The sequence below is a fragment of the Dromiciops gliroides genome, chromosome 6 (genome assembly GCF_019393635.1).
Source record: "Dromiciops gliroides isolate mDroGli1 chromosome 6, mDroGli1.pri, whole genome shotgun sequence".
Classification (NCBI taxonomy): domain Eukaryota; kingdom Metazoa; phylum Chordata; class Mammalia; order Microbiotheria; family Microbiotheriidae; genus Dromiciops; species Dromiciops gliroides.
Genome location: NC_057866.1, coordinates 61,888,112 through 61,905,522, shown reverse-complemented (window position 1 = coordinate 61,905,522; position 17,411 = coordinate 61,888,112).

Here is a 17,411-nt window from a genome sequence, read left to right as displayed (position 1 = left end):
ACAAAAAAACCTTTCTAAATATAATTTAAAATATCCAAAGATGGCATATGTTATTTCAGGAATTCTTTTTCCCTTTCACAAACAGACCTTAATCAAGAATGAGTGACTAGTAGGGCATGTTGTAGAGATGATTCTTTTATAGATGTGGGTTAGACTCAATGACTTTTGAGCTCCCTTCTGACCCAGTTTTTTTTTTTTTTGGTGATTTTAAGATTCCATGAATAAGGTAGGTTTAGAACAAATGAGAAGTGATAATTTATCAAGCAGATAATCAACTTATAAAATGTATTGCCACAAGAAAGAGTATAAAGTTGAGAAATTAATAGTAAAAAAAATTATACAACTTTATCAAGGGTTGAGTAATAAGTAATTACTACAAGACTAGTTTGAGGCTTTAAGGTTGAGATTGGAAGAGACAATCACTCTTTTGGATGGCCATAAAATCAAGAATTCAATGATACATAGTAGAGGATGATAACTCTTATTTTCATCTAATCTTTAGCAGGATTATATAAGTATGGCAATAATATCCTGCGATCAGCTTAACTCTAAATTACACTTGAGAATTTATCAGGAAGAGATCTATTTCCATTTATATTCACAGATTTCCTAGAAATGGTTAATATTTCCTGTTATCTCCATAATAATAACAAATGCATAGTTTATGCTTATAATGATAAGATTAGAAATTATGCTGCCATCTCCTTATATGAAATTTTTCTTCATTGTAGTTAAGGCACTGCTTTTGAGAGAGGTATGGAAATATGGATGATATCTAACTACCAAAGGATGAGTGTCTCATGAAACCAACAAACAAAAAAATCAAATAACAAGCTTACTTACTTAAAAAGTATGATGAATGTCCAATGATGCAGGAAACCACCCATCCATGTCTGACTACCCTATTTAATTTTCACCTATCTTTCCACAAATTGACTATAGAAGTTCATCTAATCTTCTGTGGAAATCTTCCTTTGAATTGCTTGACATGGTGTCAAGAGAATTGCTAAATTGAAGGATAGCCATTGGTTATCTTTCATTTTGTTCTGTGATCAGCTTACCTTTATTTCTGTCAATACATTTATTTGACAGCATGGTTTACACCAGTTCTCCTGTGCAATTTCTAATTCTTTATATATATTTAGCTTGGTGACATCTTAGGTGATGCTTCACTTCATTTCTTTAAATATTGCAGTATTTCACAAATTGTAGCTATATAATATTTCTGCAAGTATATTTGGTAATAAAAGGAATGGGCCTAGGTATTAAGGAGAAGCTTGGGTTTGTAAACAGTACTACACAATATTTCACAGGCAAATAGTATACCCTTTTCTACATTATCAGTTATGGTTTCAGCAAGGTATATGCTCTCTATGAGCTCTAAGTGTCTCCATCCAATGGCATTTCATAGATAGCTTGAATGACACATTTTTAATCCACTGTTGTTGTTGTTGTTGTTGTTGTTGTTGTTGTTGTTGTTGTTGTTGTTGTTATGGTAGTGCTGGTGGTGGTGGTTGTGGTTGTGGATGTGGTTTTGGGGGGATATTTTAGACTATACTTTTTGTGGAGATTAGGGATCTTATTCTGGAGGCTCTGTAATATACTTAATGCAATGAGCACAAATAACTCAAACACCCTGAATGATTCTACCATCAATAGGACAAATTATAAACTCTTCCTATTATGGTCTGCAGCTGGACTAGATCCATGATGTAAGATACATAGATTTTATCCCATAGTTGATAGGCAGTTACTAAGGGTCGCTGAATAGTTACACCACTATCCTTTCTTCCATCCTCACAATCATTATCCAGAGGGCAAACTCTTTGGAGAATGGGTCCATCAGCCTTATTCACAACTACCACATGCCACCTATGCTGGTCAACCAGCTTAGTTTAGGCCAGGTGAATCAAATAAAAAACAATCTTAGCTATCATATTCCCTCAGATTATTCTAGAGACACACTAAGTTATAGAGACCAAAATTCATGGAAAAAGCAATGACCATAGACAACCATAGCAAGGACCATAGAACTTCTTCTAGGTTGCCCCCTTCAGACATTATAGAGAAAAGCAATGATTGTTGAGTTAGAACCTAGCCATTGCTTTTGTAGGTTCTGTAGCCCACACTTGCTAAATACCCCCACATATTAAATACCCCCAAAATAAAGTTATCAACACTAAATCATTGGCATTGTCAAATAGTTTATCATCATAAGGCAATATGGTTTTATCAGTAGAAATGACCATAGAAGATACATGACTATCTCCTTTCCTATTGTACCCTAGTGTTCACTGCACCTTTGATCTGACCTGCAACTGAAAATTTCTGTGTTGTCTCTGATTATTAGATTGTGTGGGGACCAAGTTTTTAATTGGGGAGTGTTAGCCAAGTGGCTCGCTGCAATATTGGGGCAAGGAAGGAAACCGGCAGCCACCCTCAAAACAGAACAGGATTTATTTTATTTTATTTTATTGATTTATTGATTTATTTATTGATTTTATTTTAACAAGAACAAACTTACAAACAACAACAACAACAAACAGGATCAGTAGGAAAACAGGATCAGTAGGGAAAGGAAATAAAATGGGGAAAGGGAAATTATATTATACAACCTGCAAAAACACCATCACCCTGGAATCAGCTGAGAATACACCTCAGCCTCTTCCAGTGCCTTTCCAGCTCCCAGCTAGAATGCTGGAAAAAACAAAACAAAACAAACAAACAAAAAACCCTCCCTTCTCCCAGCACCCCCACACAGTACCCAGCCAATTAGCTGACCTCTCTGATAGTCACATGACTGCCCTCACTAGACTTCCAATCATTATAATTTTGCCAGGCCCATGTAGCTGTCCATGAGTGGTGATGACATGAGGTACCAGTGCCATGGCAACAGCTACAACCAGTGGGTGGAGCACCATGCGGTTTGCAGAGCCCCAAGGCAGTGCAAGCCGAGGTTTTTCTTTCAAATTCTAGCCAAAAGATGGGGTCATAAAAACCTCAAAAAACAATTAATTCTTTACAATTGCAAGCTCCTTGAGAACAAGAATATTTTAAATTGTATCTCCAGTGATCACCACAAGGCTTAGTAAGCTCTTAAATGAATTTATATCCACTCACATGAGGATAATATATTCAGTGTTACAATGGGTTGAACGAGGGTTGTAGAAAGGGAGGAATGAGTCTAAAAAAGCATTGCTATTGAAAGACTGTGATTCAGTGGTTCTTAGAGCTCAAGAGGATAAAGAAAGAAATGTACAAATATTGTGAAATAGTTAACAACAGGGATTTAGAGAATCGTGATCTTTTACAGAAGTATGGATCATCATGAAGTAGAGCTAATTTCAGAGGAAAGATGATGACTTCAATTAGATATATGTTGAGTTTTGAATTCTAGTGGGACTTCCAAATGGGTATGTCTGCAACCTGATTTAGATGGGTCTGGAAATATATTAGGACTAGAAATATAGTTTTGAAAGTCACTTATACTAACTTTAAAATTTAATATGTGACATGAGGTTTCCAAGGGAGAAACCATAGTAAAAGTAGAAGAGTACTCAGTATTGAACCTTAGAAAAATATACCTTCATTGAACATTTGTATAAATTCAAACAGGTTCTCTTTTAGCTAGTTTTATCAGAATTTTAAAATTACATTACTTTTGTATTACTCATTTGATTTTATACTGTCCTTATCATCCCTGGAAGGTTAATCACATTCTTTTTTTTTTTTTAAAGTAATCATGCAACATTACCAGATAGATAACTTTTTTTCTTTTAGTAGCAGCAGGTAATCCCCAAAGATCAAAGAAAGACAGTGTTCTTTCTATTTTTTGACACATTCATTTTCCAAATACAGAAATTAACATGTCTACAAAGAAAAAAGAACTTGGTTTTTCCCCCATATCATTTGAGTCCTGTAATGTCCTATTTTCTAATCATCAATTGCTAATGTGTCTCCATCATTTGGCATTTTGTTTCTGTGGCAAATTATTGGTTAATTGTAATAAGGGGACACCTATCTGAATTAGTATACATTCCAGAACTATTTAAAAATAAATGACTTTTTATTACTTTCATGTACATCAATACAAACACCAGTTGAAAAGTACTGGGGAGTGCAGGTTTTTTTCTTCAGGCCAGAGATAAAAATGGGGATTTGTACTTTACATTTCAGAATGATTTGTGCTTATAATTTAAGTTATGTGTATAAAACCAGTCTTTCTAAAATGCTAGAAAATAATGTCTTCTTTTAAGTCAGTAAACATTCTTTGGCAATATTCACAGTAGTAGTCCCTACTTTTTTTCTCGTGATAGAAGCAAAGCATATTCCAGCTTCAATGCTATTTGAATTATGACAAATTCAAAATGATTATATATGGTATCTGCTCTTTATTTCATGAAGGCAGGGGATTGTACAATTCTCACAGTGACCATATGTTTCAGACATGTCCCATGTTGTTGTAGTTGTTGTTGTTTTAAACTATATAATTAAATCATGGCATGAGGAATATTTTTCTCAGCCCATTTATCCTGATTTTGGTTTAGATAATATTTTTATCATAGCTATCACATTCATGTGTGTATTCATGATAGTGCTTTGCTTAATGGTGATATGTTTATTTTAGAAGGGGAAGAGACATAGAGTGATAAAAAGTTTATATATTCAAAGTTAAAAAAAACAAACTGCCACCGCCAACACTAGTAAGAATAGATATCAGATTTCTTCAGCATAGGGAACTTTCAATGTAGGACTTTCTTATGTGACACAAGAATAATTGCCTTGTGTCACACCACTAATAAATATAAGAGGCAATATTTGAAACTAAATTTTCCTTACTCCAAGCTTAGCACTCTATCCTCTATCCCATGAAATCACTTATACAACACAAATACAGACCCTTAAAAATACAATAATTCCTCTCTCCTTATTCCTTTGTTCATCCCTAACACACACTTCACTACTTTAGGGGAACATATATCTACTTAGGAATCAATCCAGGGTAATACAGTGTGATAGAAATATTCTTGGGTTCAAGTCCTAAGTCAATTCCCTACTGGCATAACCTTAGAAAAGTAACAATCTCTTTGAAAGTTATCTGAAGATGTTTCCATATTTGGAGATTAGACACTTTATTTCATACTTCTTTGGTTCTTTTTTAACAGGTTTGTTAACAGTTTCCTTTAATATCATGAGTGCTCAATGAATATTTGTTGGCTGACTAATCTCTCAGGTTAGTTAAATTCAACTAAACAAAAATTCGTCAAGTACCTGCTAAACAAGATACCATAACAATCAAGTTACAAGGTTGAAAAACAATATAGTCCTGTGAGAGACGTGACCCTTCTCAGTAATACAATGGTCCAAGATAGTTCCAAAAGACTCATGATGGAAAAAAGCTCTTTAAATCCAGAAAAAAGAACTACGGAATCTAGATGCAGATTGAAACATACAATTTCTTTTTTGTTTGTTTGTTTTTCTTTTTTGAGGTTTTTCCTTTTTGCACTGATTCTTCTTTCACAGTATGACTAATGTAGGAATATGTTTAATGTGATTGTACATATATAACCTTTATCAGATTGCTTGCTGTCTTGGGGAGGGGGGAGGGAGGGAGAAAAATTTGAAACTAGAAATCTTATAAAAGCAAATGTTGAAAACTATCTCTACATGTAACTGGAAAATAATAAAATACTTTTATGAAAATAAGAAAAAAACAATATAGTCCCTTTTAAAGAAGTTTACTATTTATTAAATAAATATAATGTAAAAGCACAATGTGATAGGGATCATAGAAAGATCAAGACAAAACATTATAATGAATATTTAAGGATAGGGCAGGCAACAGCCATTTTCAAGGGAATGGGAATATATGGCCCTTAAAAGACCCTTAAAAAAATAATAGCTTATAAGGTAGAGATGCAGGTGGAAGCCATAGAAATAAATCAATCAACTTTCAGAAACACACTTAATTAGACACCTACAACTTCTTGAAGTCATGGCCTTCCCCAGTTCTACAGTCAATAACCTCCTTCTGTAAACATCTCACTTTGAAATCATGTGGAAAATGGAAACACACCCTCCCTTCTGGGAAGGATGAGTAATTCCAGGAACTAAAAATGGAAAGGTCCATTTCCCTCTCTAGTCGAGCCACTGTCTCCCAAAATCTCCATTTGAATCTTGGGAATAACTAGTAGTGATGTCAAAAGGTAATCAATGACTTGCCTTAGTAGGTTTCTGGCTATAATTAATGAAACTATTTGCTAGAATCTGGCACATTTGCACTCATAATAAGCATATCCCTTATTTTAACATAAGTGACAAGATAAAAAGTTGCTTCATTACTCTGGTAAATATGGTATCTCTATTGCTTTATGTTTGAAGTTTTTGATAAGATACTAAAGAAAAAAAATTAAATCCCTGGTTGTATTACACTAACCTCTTTTGCCAGCTAAGGGCACATTTATCAGTTCTCTCATGCCCATCAAAAAGCATACAAGATATAAAAGAAAAAAAAAGTTCTGAGCCTGAGATCCTATGGGATCTGACCCAATTTAAGCCCTGCCAACACTGTATATTCATACCAGTAAGGTGAGTAGAGGAGTAAGGGCAACAAAGGAGAACAGTAGAAAGAGATCAGTTATTTTAAGCCTATTAGCGGGAACAAGGATATAAACTTGCAATAAACTCTCCAGAATCCCTTAGCTATGCAACCAAGGCTTACTCTCTGATTTAATAAGAGAAAGATGGCCTTATTGTTCTGCATAAGGTCACCTGATTCTCCTTGTAATATGTGAATCACACCAAATAAAAAAGGGGAAAAAAGCAGTGTCTGGTTGGCATGTGAAGAACAACTTTTGACCCTCTCCCAACAAGCCAAAGTGTGACATGAAACTTAATCAAGGCCTGAAATAGCAGACAATGCAAAATGTAATTAGAAGCAGAAGGGATCACTCTTCTGAGGGTGAAGGAGTTATCCATGAAGGAGAAGAATATGAAAATAAAAAAATTTAGGAAACTCTAAGCTCCCCCTCCAATCTTCATCTCTCAGCTCACTGCCACTGCTTTTATTCTTATTAGATAGCTTATTCATTGCCCTTTTTTCTTGCTTTGACCCAGTACTATGAGTGCTGTTCACAGAAGTTGGAATGTTATCAGAGTATACAGCTGATGAGAATCAGCTTCCCTTTTCTCACACTTCAATTAACATCAGCTACATGGATTTAATTAAAGTTCTAGATGAGAGAACGCAAAGAAATTCAGGCCTTAGTTCAGATATCTTAGAGAGAATTAAAACATACAGAAAATGAACAAGAGTACTTTGTGAGGAACACATTTAATTTCCAAATGTATTAAATCAAGTTGTGATTGACCTTGTGAGTTTGCCATGCTGCCTTCCAGAGATCCTCACTAAAGAGATTCTAGTAGTTTTTGATCAGTGCCAGGAGGATTACTGAGAAAATTCCTGGAAAAGTATCAAAATTGTTCCAGTTTCCTTCTAAATTTGGTTAATCATAACAATCTACTTTATAGATATAGGGTATCTGTGCCCCTCTGATTATTTTTTCCAACCTTTCCTATATTATTAAATACATAAAGTAGTCAATACCTAATGGCATCATGTTTAACATGACTTAATAACTGGAAATTTTGAATTCTCATGATTTGACCTACACAAGTACTAAAAGTCCACATGTAAAATGAGTTGTGAAGGGACATTCCCCGACTTGGGAGAATCAGAGAATGGTTTTTAAATGATGTGGCATTTAGAATGAACTTTAGAAGATAGGAAGCCAACAGGCAGAATTGGAAAGGGGGCAGGAGGGCATTTCAGGTGAAAGGAATAAAGAGAGAAAAGGCAAGGAAGTGAAACATTTCTGGGTTTTTACATGTGGATGGCAAGCAGTCCAGTTTGGCTATAGGAAAATATATGGAAAGGCATAGTAGATATCTAGAAAAGAAAGGGTGGTGGCAGACTGTAGATTTGATTCTCAGGTACAAAAACATCATCCCATAATTTGATAAGAAAACATGACGTTGCATAATAAGAATTGCAAAACATATTCTCTATGTAAATATATGTATTAAGATATTATATCATTTCTTCAGGTTATATCACACCCATTTTACAGTTGAAGAAAATACATATTCAAAAGAAAATAAATGACCTATTCATGGTCAAACAGTAGATGTTAGAGGTAGGGGTTGTTGCCACATATACGGAATACAATTCCTATATACTTACTAAGTCACATTGAACAGTTTTGGAAGGTTATGGACAGGGTACTAACTTGCCTGGAATTACAGATATGAAAGATAAATCTGGCATCTTTGCAGAGAATTAAATAAAGGCTTGAGGACCTGCCATGAGATTACAGCAATAGTCTAGGCAGATAAGGTTTATTATACTGGTGTCAGTGGGAATAGAAGAAAACAGATATATGGGAGAGATATCCACAGGAAAAAAGTCACAAATTGGAAACTGACCAGATTTGAAGGTAAGGAAAAAGAGTCAAAGTGAATTCTAAAGGTTAAAAAAATGGAAATGGGGACATGATTCTGCCATTGAAGAAATATTCAGGTAGCAAGGAGAAATAGATTCTTTTGAGTAAAATATGAAATCATAGGATCATAGATTTAGAGCTGGGATGGAGCTTAGAATTCATCCAATCCAAACCTGTTATTTTTCAGATGCTGTAACTGAGGCTTAAAGTATAAGGAATTATTTTGTAAATGACTCCCTGCTGACATCCAGTCTTGCATTTCCAAATACCTATTAGATATCTCAAATTGGATGTCTGGAGGACATATTAAATTGAGCACGTCCCAAACGGAACTCATTATCTTTTTCACAAAACCCTTCCCCCTCCCAAATTTCCCCATCACTATCAAAGGCACCACTATCTTTACAGTATCCCAGACTCACAAGCTAGGTGACATCCTTGATTTTTCATTAAGTCCACATATCCAATATGTTGCTAAGACCAGTTGATTCCACCATCTCTTGAATATGCCCCCTTCTCTTTTCTGATACTGCTACCACTATAATGTAGACTCTCTTTTCTTCATCCCTGGATTATTCCAATAACCTGCTAATTGGTCTGTCTGCTACAAGCCTCTCTCCTCTCGAATACATTTTCTTTTGACCCACCAAAGTGATTTTTCTAAAATACAGGTCTGACCAGGTAACCTAACTCACCCAATAAATTCTAATCGCTCCATATCATCTGCAGGATCAAATACAAAATCTTTTGTTTGACCTTCAATGGCATTCATAATCTAGTTCCCTCTTCTTTCCACATTTCCAGTCCTATCATATCTTAGATCCTTCACATAACTCCAGTATCCATGGCCTCCTTGCTGTTACTTGAACAACACTCCACCTCTCAGCTTGGTATTTTCATTGGCTGGCCCCCATGGTTGGAATGTTTTCCCTCCTTCTTTCCACTTTCTGGCTTCCTGGCTTTCTTTAACACCCATCTAAAATGCTTTTTTTTCTTTTTTACAGAAAGCCTTTCCTAATCTCTATTAAATATAGAGTCTTCCAATTTATCATCATCATATTGATATAACTATATAGATAATATGTTTGTGTATGTATATATATGCAAAGAGAGACAGGAGATGAGACAGAGAGAGAAAGTGTGTGTGTGTGTGTGTGAATGAAAGAGAGAGAGAGAGAATTTGCATAAATTTTTGGTATGTCATCTTTCCCATTAGATTGTGAACTCCTTGAAGTCAATGATGGTCTTTGCCATTCTTTGCTTGTGGAGTGTGTAATTCAGTGCCTGACACCTAGTAGTTGCTTAATAAATCTTTATTGAAATATTTTTAAAAGGCAGAGAAAATAAATGACCTGTTCATGTTCACTCAGTACATGCTAAAGCTATGTATTTGAAGATGTGAGGCTTGAGTTTAGGAGAGAAGTTAGAGCTAAAGTCATAAATGTGGGAGTCATCTGAGTAAAGGGATAAAGAGAGGGAATGAGATTGGCAAGGAATAAAGTAGAGAGAAGAAGAAGATACTCAATGACAGAATCTTGGAGAAAACCGTTAAGTTTCTCATTAAGTGATTAGGTCAAAACTCATCCCTTCAATGGTATCCACCTAATAAATGATACAATGATTTGGGGACGTTCTCTTATTTTCCTAACACGCAGGTTCTTTTCTCTATAAGCTTTTGGGGTGCCACATAAACTAGTTAGGCAGTTAGCTGGTATCTGGCCTGGAGTCACTAACTTAGAGGTCAAATCCAGCCTCAGACATTTACTGGCTATGTGATCCTAAGGAAGTCACTTATTGACTTTGCCTCAAGGTTTATCTATAAAATTGGGATTTTAAAAGCATCTACTTCCCAGTGTTTTTGTGATGATCAAATGAGATAATAATACACCCTTAGCACAGTGCCTGGTACATAGTAAGTGCTCCATAAATGGTTGCTATTATTGTTATTATTATTTTACTGTCTTGCCATCTTTTCACTAAATCTTGAGCTAATTGTATTCCTAAAGATTTGCAAAGTGTTATAGAAGTTTGAGGGTTCTAAAGATGTTTTTAACTTAGAAGTAACACTTGATAGACTTGACTAAGTGTTTACATAATGGGGAAAAGATTGCTTGCTGGAATGGAGTCAGAAGATGTGGGTTTGAATCCAGGCTTTTCTGCTTTGTACCAGTGTGATTTGGTGCAAATTGCAACCTCTTTGGACCAAGTTCATTCAAATTTAAATTAGGGCTGGGGGAATGTTTTACTAAATGAGATCCTTGCCAACACAAAATCCCATGATTCTAATTCAGAAACCAAACAGATCCAAATTGCCCAATTTGGACATCGAGTTCTTTGGGATTTGCTACTATCAAAAAAAAAACACATTTAAATTTCCTTTTTCTAAAGTTCCAAATTATCTAAATGATACATCTAGAAAAAAAAAAAAAACATCAACCCAGTTTTCTGCCTCTCCCCTAGGCTTTTTTAGGCTATGAGATGCAACAAATGAACACATTTCTCTCCTTCTGCTATTTGCCTCTTGTTTTTATTTCCACAGAAGTGTGGAGAGTCCTCAGTGGTTGTAAAACTCAGTGGCATGGTAGAAAGAATCTATGACTTAGAGATAACCCACCCCTCCAAACTCTCTATCCTCTATAAGTTACACTCAAGTTGCTGAGTTGCATATGTGGAAAGAGTTTTCCCAGCAGGAAATCCTTGTTCTGATCAAATTATATTTCTGGACAGCCTCTCATCCCCACCAAAAAAAAAAATTGCTTTGTTTCATTCAATTCTCACAACTATTCTAGAAATTAGGTAGGTTTAAAGAGATGACATTACTTGTTCTAGGGGACACAGTAAGGGAGAGAATAAAAACACAAATTGATTTCATTTCAGTCAATATCCTAAAGTATTTTTACTATGGCAAATTACAACTCATGGCCTGATGCTGCATTTCCTGACAATAAAAGGGTTAAAGACTATACAGACCTTATTTCATATTCTACATAAGCACATTTGCATTGTAATTTTATTATAGCAATACTTCCTGTAAATGCTACAGGGCAGGACATTTGATTATGTAATTCTATATACTGTATGTTGGAAAGGAATTTAAAAGTGCAGCTAGAAAAGAGCTAAATTGGAGACTGAAATGATGTAAATATGGTAGATGAAGAATTTCTGTTGCTAATGATCATCTCAAAGCATATTTTTCCCTCCATAAAAACATGCACTTAAGATTGTATAAAAATCATCCATATGGCTCTGACATGTTTTTTAACTTAGACCATTCAGAGATGTTTTTGCTGTTATTTGGGTTTTTTTTGTTGTTTTATTGTTTTTTTGTTTTGTTGTTGTTTTTGGTTTTGGTGAGCAATATTCTTTTACCTCAGCTTTGAATTAGGGGGAAAAAATCTAATCTTGGCTGCCTTGGCATATACTGCTAGAGGAACTGCTGTCCTCTGCCTCACTTAGGTCTACCTCAGCACTTTTTGCCTTCGGGCCAAGCTGTTGTTCTTAATCATAAATTGAATACAGGAAGAAGAATAATTAAGGAGCCAACTGTAATTATGAGCAAGGTCCAAAGGGACTAAAACTAACACTGAGTGTAGGCTTTAAGATTCCTATTAGTGTGTTTAAGATTATCTATAAACAGCCTTGTTAAACTCAATTAAATAGTTCATTAGAAGGATTTTTCTTATTAGGAGAGAATAAGAAACTTTATTTCAAATAATTTTATTTGTGATTCCCAGACATTTCCCTAACATTAAATTTGAGCAAATTATACAGAGTAGATTTGCAGTTTCATGTATAATTATCTTTTTTATTGTGTTATGTTATGGAAATTCTTCTTGTTTTATTCCATAAATTAATAATAAAAAGACCTTTTCAATTTAAAGAAAAAAATTCAAACTGATATTATTTTAATAAATTTCTGACAATTCTTTCCAAGGACAGGGAGTGAGGGAACTTGTGTTTTAGTCCTGACTTTGCCAGTAATAAAATATGTGGCACTAACCAATATATTTACCTTCTCCTGGACTAAAATTTCCTCCCTGTAAAATGAATTGGTTAGTCTGATGGATCTCTAAGACATATTCTAGCTTTTATCCTGTGGTTCTCTGATTTTAATTTTTTTTGGGGGAGGGGGGTGGGGCAATAAGGGTTAAGTGACTTGCCCAGGGTCACACAGCTAGTAAGTGTCAAGCGTCTGAACCCAGATTTGAACTCATGTCCTCCTGAATCCAGGGCCAGTGCTTTATCTACTAAGCCACCTAGCTGCCCCTTGATTTTAATTTTTAATCATCCTTTTGCCTTAAACTGCCAGATTCTTAGTCAGATAAGTAATTTTATAGTTATTAAACTTCTGTTATGTTTTCTTTACTATTGATGATGATTTTCCAATCTTGATGTTCAATTCCTTATTTCCAAATTATAAATATGAGACTATTCAGGAAGGTGAGTCAACTTGTGCAGAGCCACAAATACATGGCAGAAAAAATATTCAAATTTAGGTCATCTGATTCTCAATTAAAGGTTCTTGGAAAGCAAGGGCCTACTTATTTTCATCATGTAGGTTAGTTCTGTAGTTCACCCTGAATTTATAGTCATAGGCAGAATGACAGTCATTTTTGTGGTTTGGTTTTAATCATAAAATAATGAAGCCATAGTTTGAGTAAAGATGGAGAACATCTTCCCAGATTTTTCCCCCCATTAACAACAGATGTATCTTAAGCTGTCTGCTCAGGGAAATCATATTTATAAATCATATTTTTTGGTGCATAATCTATAATTGAGAATAGGAGAAAATTCATCTGAAATATTACTGTATGTGACACTTACACAGGTACCATTAATAGTAACATCATTACAATCTACAGGGGAACAGGGCAATGTAGTAGAATGGATACTGGCCTGACATTGATGTTAAGAAGACCTAAGTTCAAATCATATCTCCATTACAACCTAGCTATGTGAGTGTGGGAAATACAATCTCTCAATGGCCTCATTCCATTCACTAACCCTTTGTAAATCTAAGAATTTATGATCTTTATTAGTGGAAATTTTTCTATACCAGGAGCACCGTATCCCAAGGAAATCAACAGTCTAGACTATCATCACTCTTCTAATTTTACAGTTATTAAAGCTAAGGCATGATTTCCCCCAGGTCCCACAGGTTGTAAGTGGTAGAACCTGGATTCAAATCCAAAATTTTTAACCCAAATCTAGCATATTTTCCATTGTACTGGTTGCCTTTCCCTATATTAGAAGAATATAAGTTTCTTCAGTGTAGGAGGTATCCCATAATTCTATTTGTTTCCTTGGTACCTAGAACATTACCTGACATAGATTACATGCTTAATAAATAACTTTTGATTGATTGAGATCAGTCACTTAATATATATGTGTTGAACTGACCATTGAGGAAGAGGAATCAGAGTTAAAATGAGAATGTTACATTGACTTTTTCCAGAAGTTTCAATTTGTTTACATATGGTTGCTACAGAAAATTTAAGTTACTTTAATTACCATAAGGATTGTTTTGCATTTGTTGTGTACTGTTTTACTGAGTTTAGGGAAGGGGGATCTTCTTTGCTTAAAAATAACTCTAGGGCTATTTTTACAAACTAGCTATTGGACTTCAGTTGTTCATCCTCAAAACGTGAGAAAAACAAATAATACATCTATTATTTTTTGAAGCATTGTTCTGTAGTTCCTATATACACCAGAGTAAGTCCTGATGAATGAAAATCTATAAAAATTTGAATTTCCAAAGCTGAACAGTCACTAACATGAACAACGCTTTTATTCTAAGCCTAATTTTAAAGTTACTTATAATTTGCCTTAAAATACTTATATTTTCCATTCCTAGTTCTAGGCTAGGGGTTATTAGTTTCTAAAACATGAATTTAGTCTTCCCAGAGGTTTACAATTAAGAAAAGGAGGGAAATAGATGTTTTTAATTTTGTCTGGCCACAAAATTTTTTTACATGAGTAAACTTGAAGATTTTAAATTTACCTAGAGTTAATTCCCTATTAGGAATAGTTGCCAATAAATATTTTAACTTGAAATAAGTACTCTTTAAAGTAGGAATCTGATATTTTTTATTTTATATGTGCACCATAAGCAAACATAGTTATGTCTTTGTATGTAGAGTGAAATATAAGAAATTATCTTCCTTTTTTAATGTCTTTCTACACATGCATGTGTACGTATATGTATGTATATACATATACATATGCAAATGTATTTATATTTAGATAGTGTATTTATATGTGTATTTGTATGAATTTAGGAGAAGGGAATGACATACTCAGTATTTTTCAAAGAAAACCCCATGAACGGTATGGTCCATAGGGCCATGAAGAATAAGTCCTGAATAAATGACTCAACAACAACTCTCTATCCCTCTGTATGAGTATGTGTCTGTCTCTGTCTCTGTCTCTCTCTGTCTCTCTCTCTCTCTATATATATATAGTTTTATAGTTACATATAAGTATATAGTGTGAGATTTAAAATTGGATATAAGATCATTAAACTTCCACTTTAACTTTTTCCTTTATATATATCCCAGACCAGTAAGAAAAGAAGCCTCTGAGCTTTAATCAGAGAGGGATTAGCTTTTATTGTTTGGGCAACAAACAGGTGATACTGATTAGGGAAATAGGAAAGTAGAACTACAAATGAATAGTATTAGATCTAAGCTTAGTCTATATTATTTTATAAAACTCGCCAAATCCCAAAACTTCCTCTCAGGGTGAGAACCAGAGTCAAACGCGTGCCGCCACCGAGAACCAGAGCCGATCACCAGCATGCACCATCACTGTTAGTGAGAATGAGACAGAGCCCCTCACATCCGTTCTACTATCCATTTTTAAGTTTGCTTCCCAGAAGTCTCAGAAATATTGCATGCTTGGCCATGCTCTCCTGCGCAGCAGCAGGCGCACAGCTGTTCCTCATGGTCTCCCCAGAAGGGGAATGACACCACTTGCTGGAGACTTACTGTAGAAAAGTTCTGCCATGAAAGGAAGGTCTTTAAGGGCAAGACCATGTGTCTTTTCTTTGGCATCAGGAAGTGACATTTGCTGGTGGGAGGAGGATGGGGGAGCCGGGTGCTCTGTCTCTGTCTCTTTCCTGATGACTCCAGTGGAGAAGGGAGCTAGAAATGTGCTCTCCCTTTAATAGATAGAGGAATGTAGGATTTTCTCTCTCTCTTTACCAAATTCTTATTCTCCTTAATAAATGCTTAGAAGTCTAACTCTTGATAAATCTTATAATTTATTGGTGACCACTCATTAGATATTTTAGACAGACTAGCTAGAATTTTAGCCCTTAACAATAGTCATATATAGTTATAATTATATGTGAACATATATATTCACATATTCATATTTCTACATATATGTATGTGTATCTATATAAATATTGATATAGATACACACATTCAGATAAAGTAACTTGTTCAGAGACACAGTCAGTAAGTAAATGGCAGAACTCAATGTTCAAATCCAAATCCTCTTTCTCCTAATTCAGTGATTTTTTTTAAAGCAAGAACCCCTTTGCTTTCATCATGTAGGTTAGATATGATATTCACCACGAGTTTGCAAACATAGCTTGAGTGACAGTCATTTTTGTTGTTGTTTTGTTTTCATCTTAATATAATGAAGCCATAGGTTCAATAAAACTGGAGAACATCTTTTCAGATTGATTTTTAATTAACTACACACATCTCAAGCCTTCTGTTCCAGCGAAAGGAGAATTGAGAATGTTGCATTACCATGTTCCTAGCCTTTTATTATATTTACTAATTTAATCTTTTTTCAAGGTCATATTTCAGGTTGAACTGACAGAGACCAATTATTTGAACCAAAGCATGGTTATGCTCAAATTCATCCTTTCACACTCTTTTGATACCAATAAAATTTGTTTCACATGGCAGAATCTCTAATTTCAGGACATAATACTTTTTAACCTGGGTGGGAAATTATACTTTTTTATATATGAACTGCTATAATCAATGAAAATTCAGGGATTCTCAGGGCTGAGAATTTATTCTTATGATGATAAAATAAAATGAAGTCCATCCTAATGCCACTGTTCTGAGGTCACATTTCCCTTATGGAAATGGCCTGTACATATAGTTAGCTCAGAGAAAGTGACATCAGCTTTCATAGTGTGCTTTACCATGACTTTCCAGTAGGGATGCAGAGTATAACAAATATTTTACAAATCAATGAACTGACCATTGTACTAGCCACTTAGGAAAACTCTGACTATGTTATAATAGAATGCCCCAAGAGTGATTCTGTCAACTCTGACAAAGAGAACTTGTAGAAACAAATGTCACCAGCTTACTGAATAATGGCTAAAAACAGTCCCATAGTTATTTATAAATGCAAGAGAAAGCAGGCAACCCAAGTAGTCTTTAATCAACTATCCAGTGTCAAAGAATTAGAGGCATTGTATTGACCTTAAGGCAATGCCCTACCTACAATAAATAATGATGATAATTTACTTGGAGAACAATGCACAAGATGATTGCTAATTATTTAGTGAATTTTGCATGCACACATAAAATTAGTGAAATACAGAATAAACATGCTACTGTCACTAAAACATTAATTACTGGTACTGATAAAAATTCAAGTCCAAGTCAACACCTTTTTTCCATAATTATCTTTTAAATATGAGTAATTTTCATGTCATTCAATACTTTTTAAGCTCAGGTATATGAGGGGACAAATTTAAAATAGTACATTTGGTTTTGTGAGAAAATAATGGTGTTTTGGAAATCCCAGAGGCCCCAACTTGAGGGCCTAACTTTGGAGCCTTGCCTAATCTATTTTAGAGCCAGCCCAGAGTCAGTAAAGTTGGACCTAAGACTCTGAATACAGACAATAGAGGTTAAAACCACACCTAACTGAAAG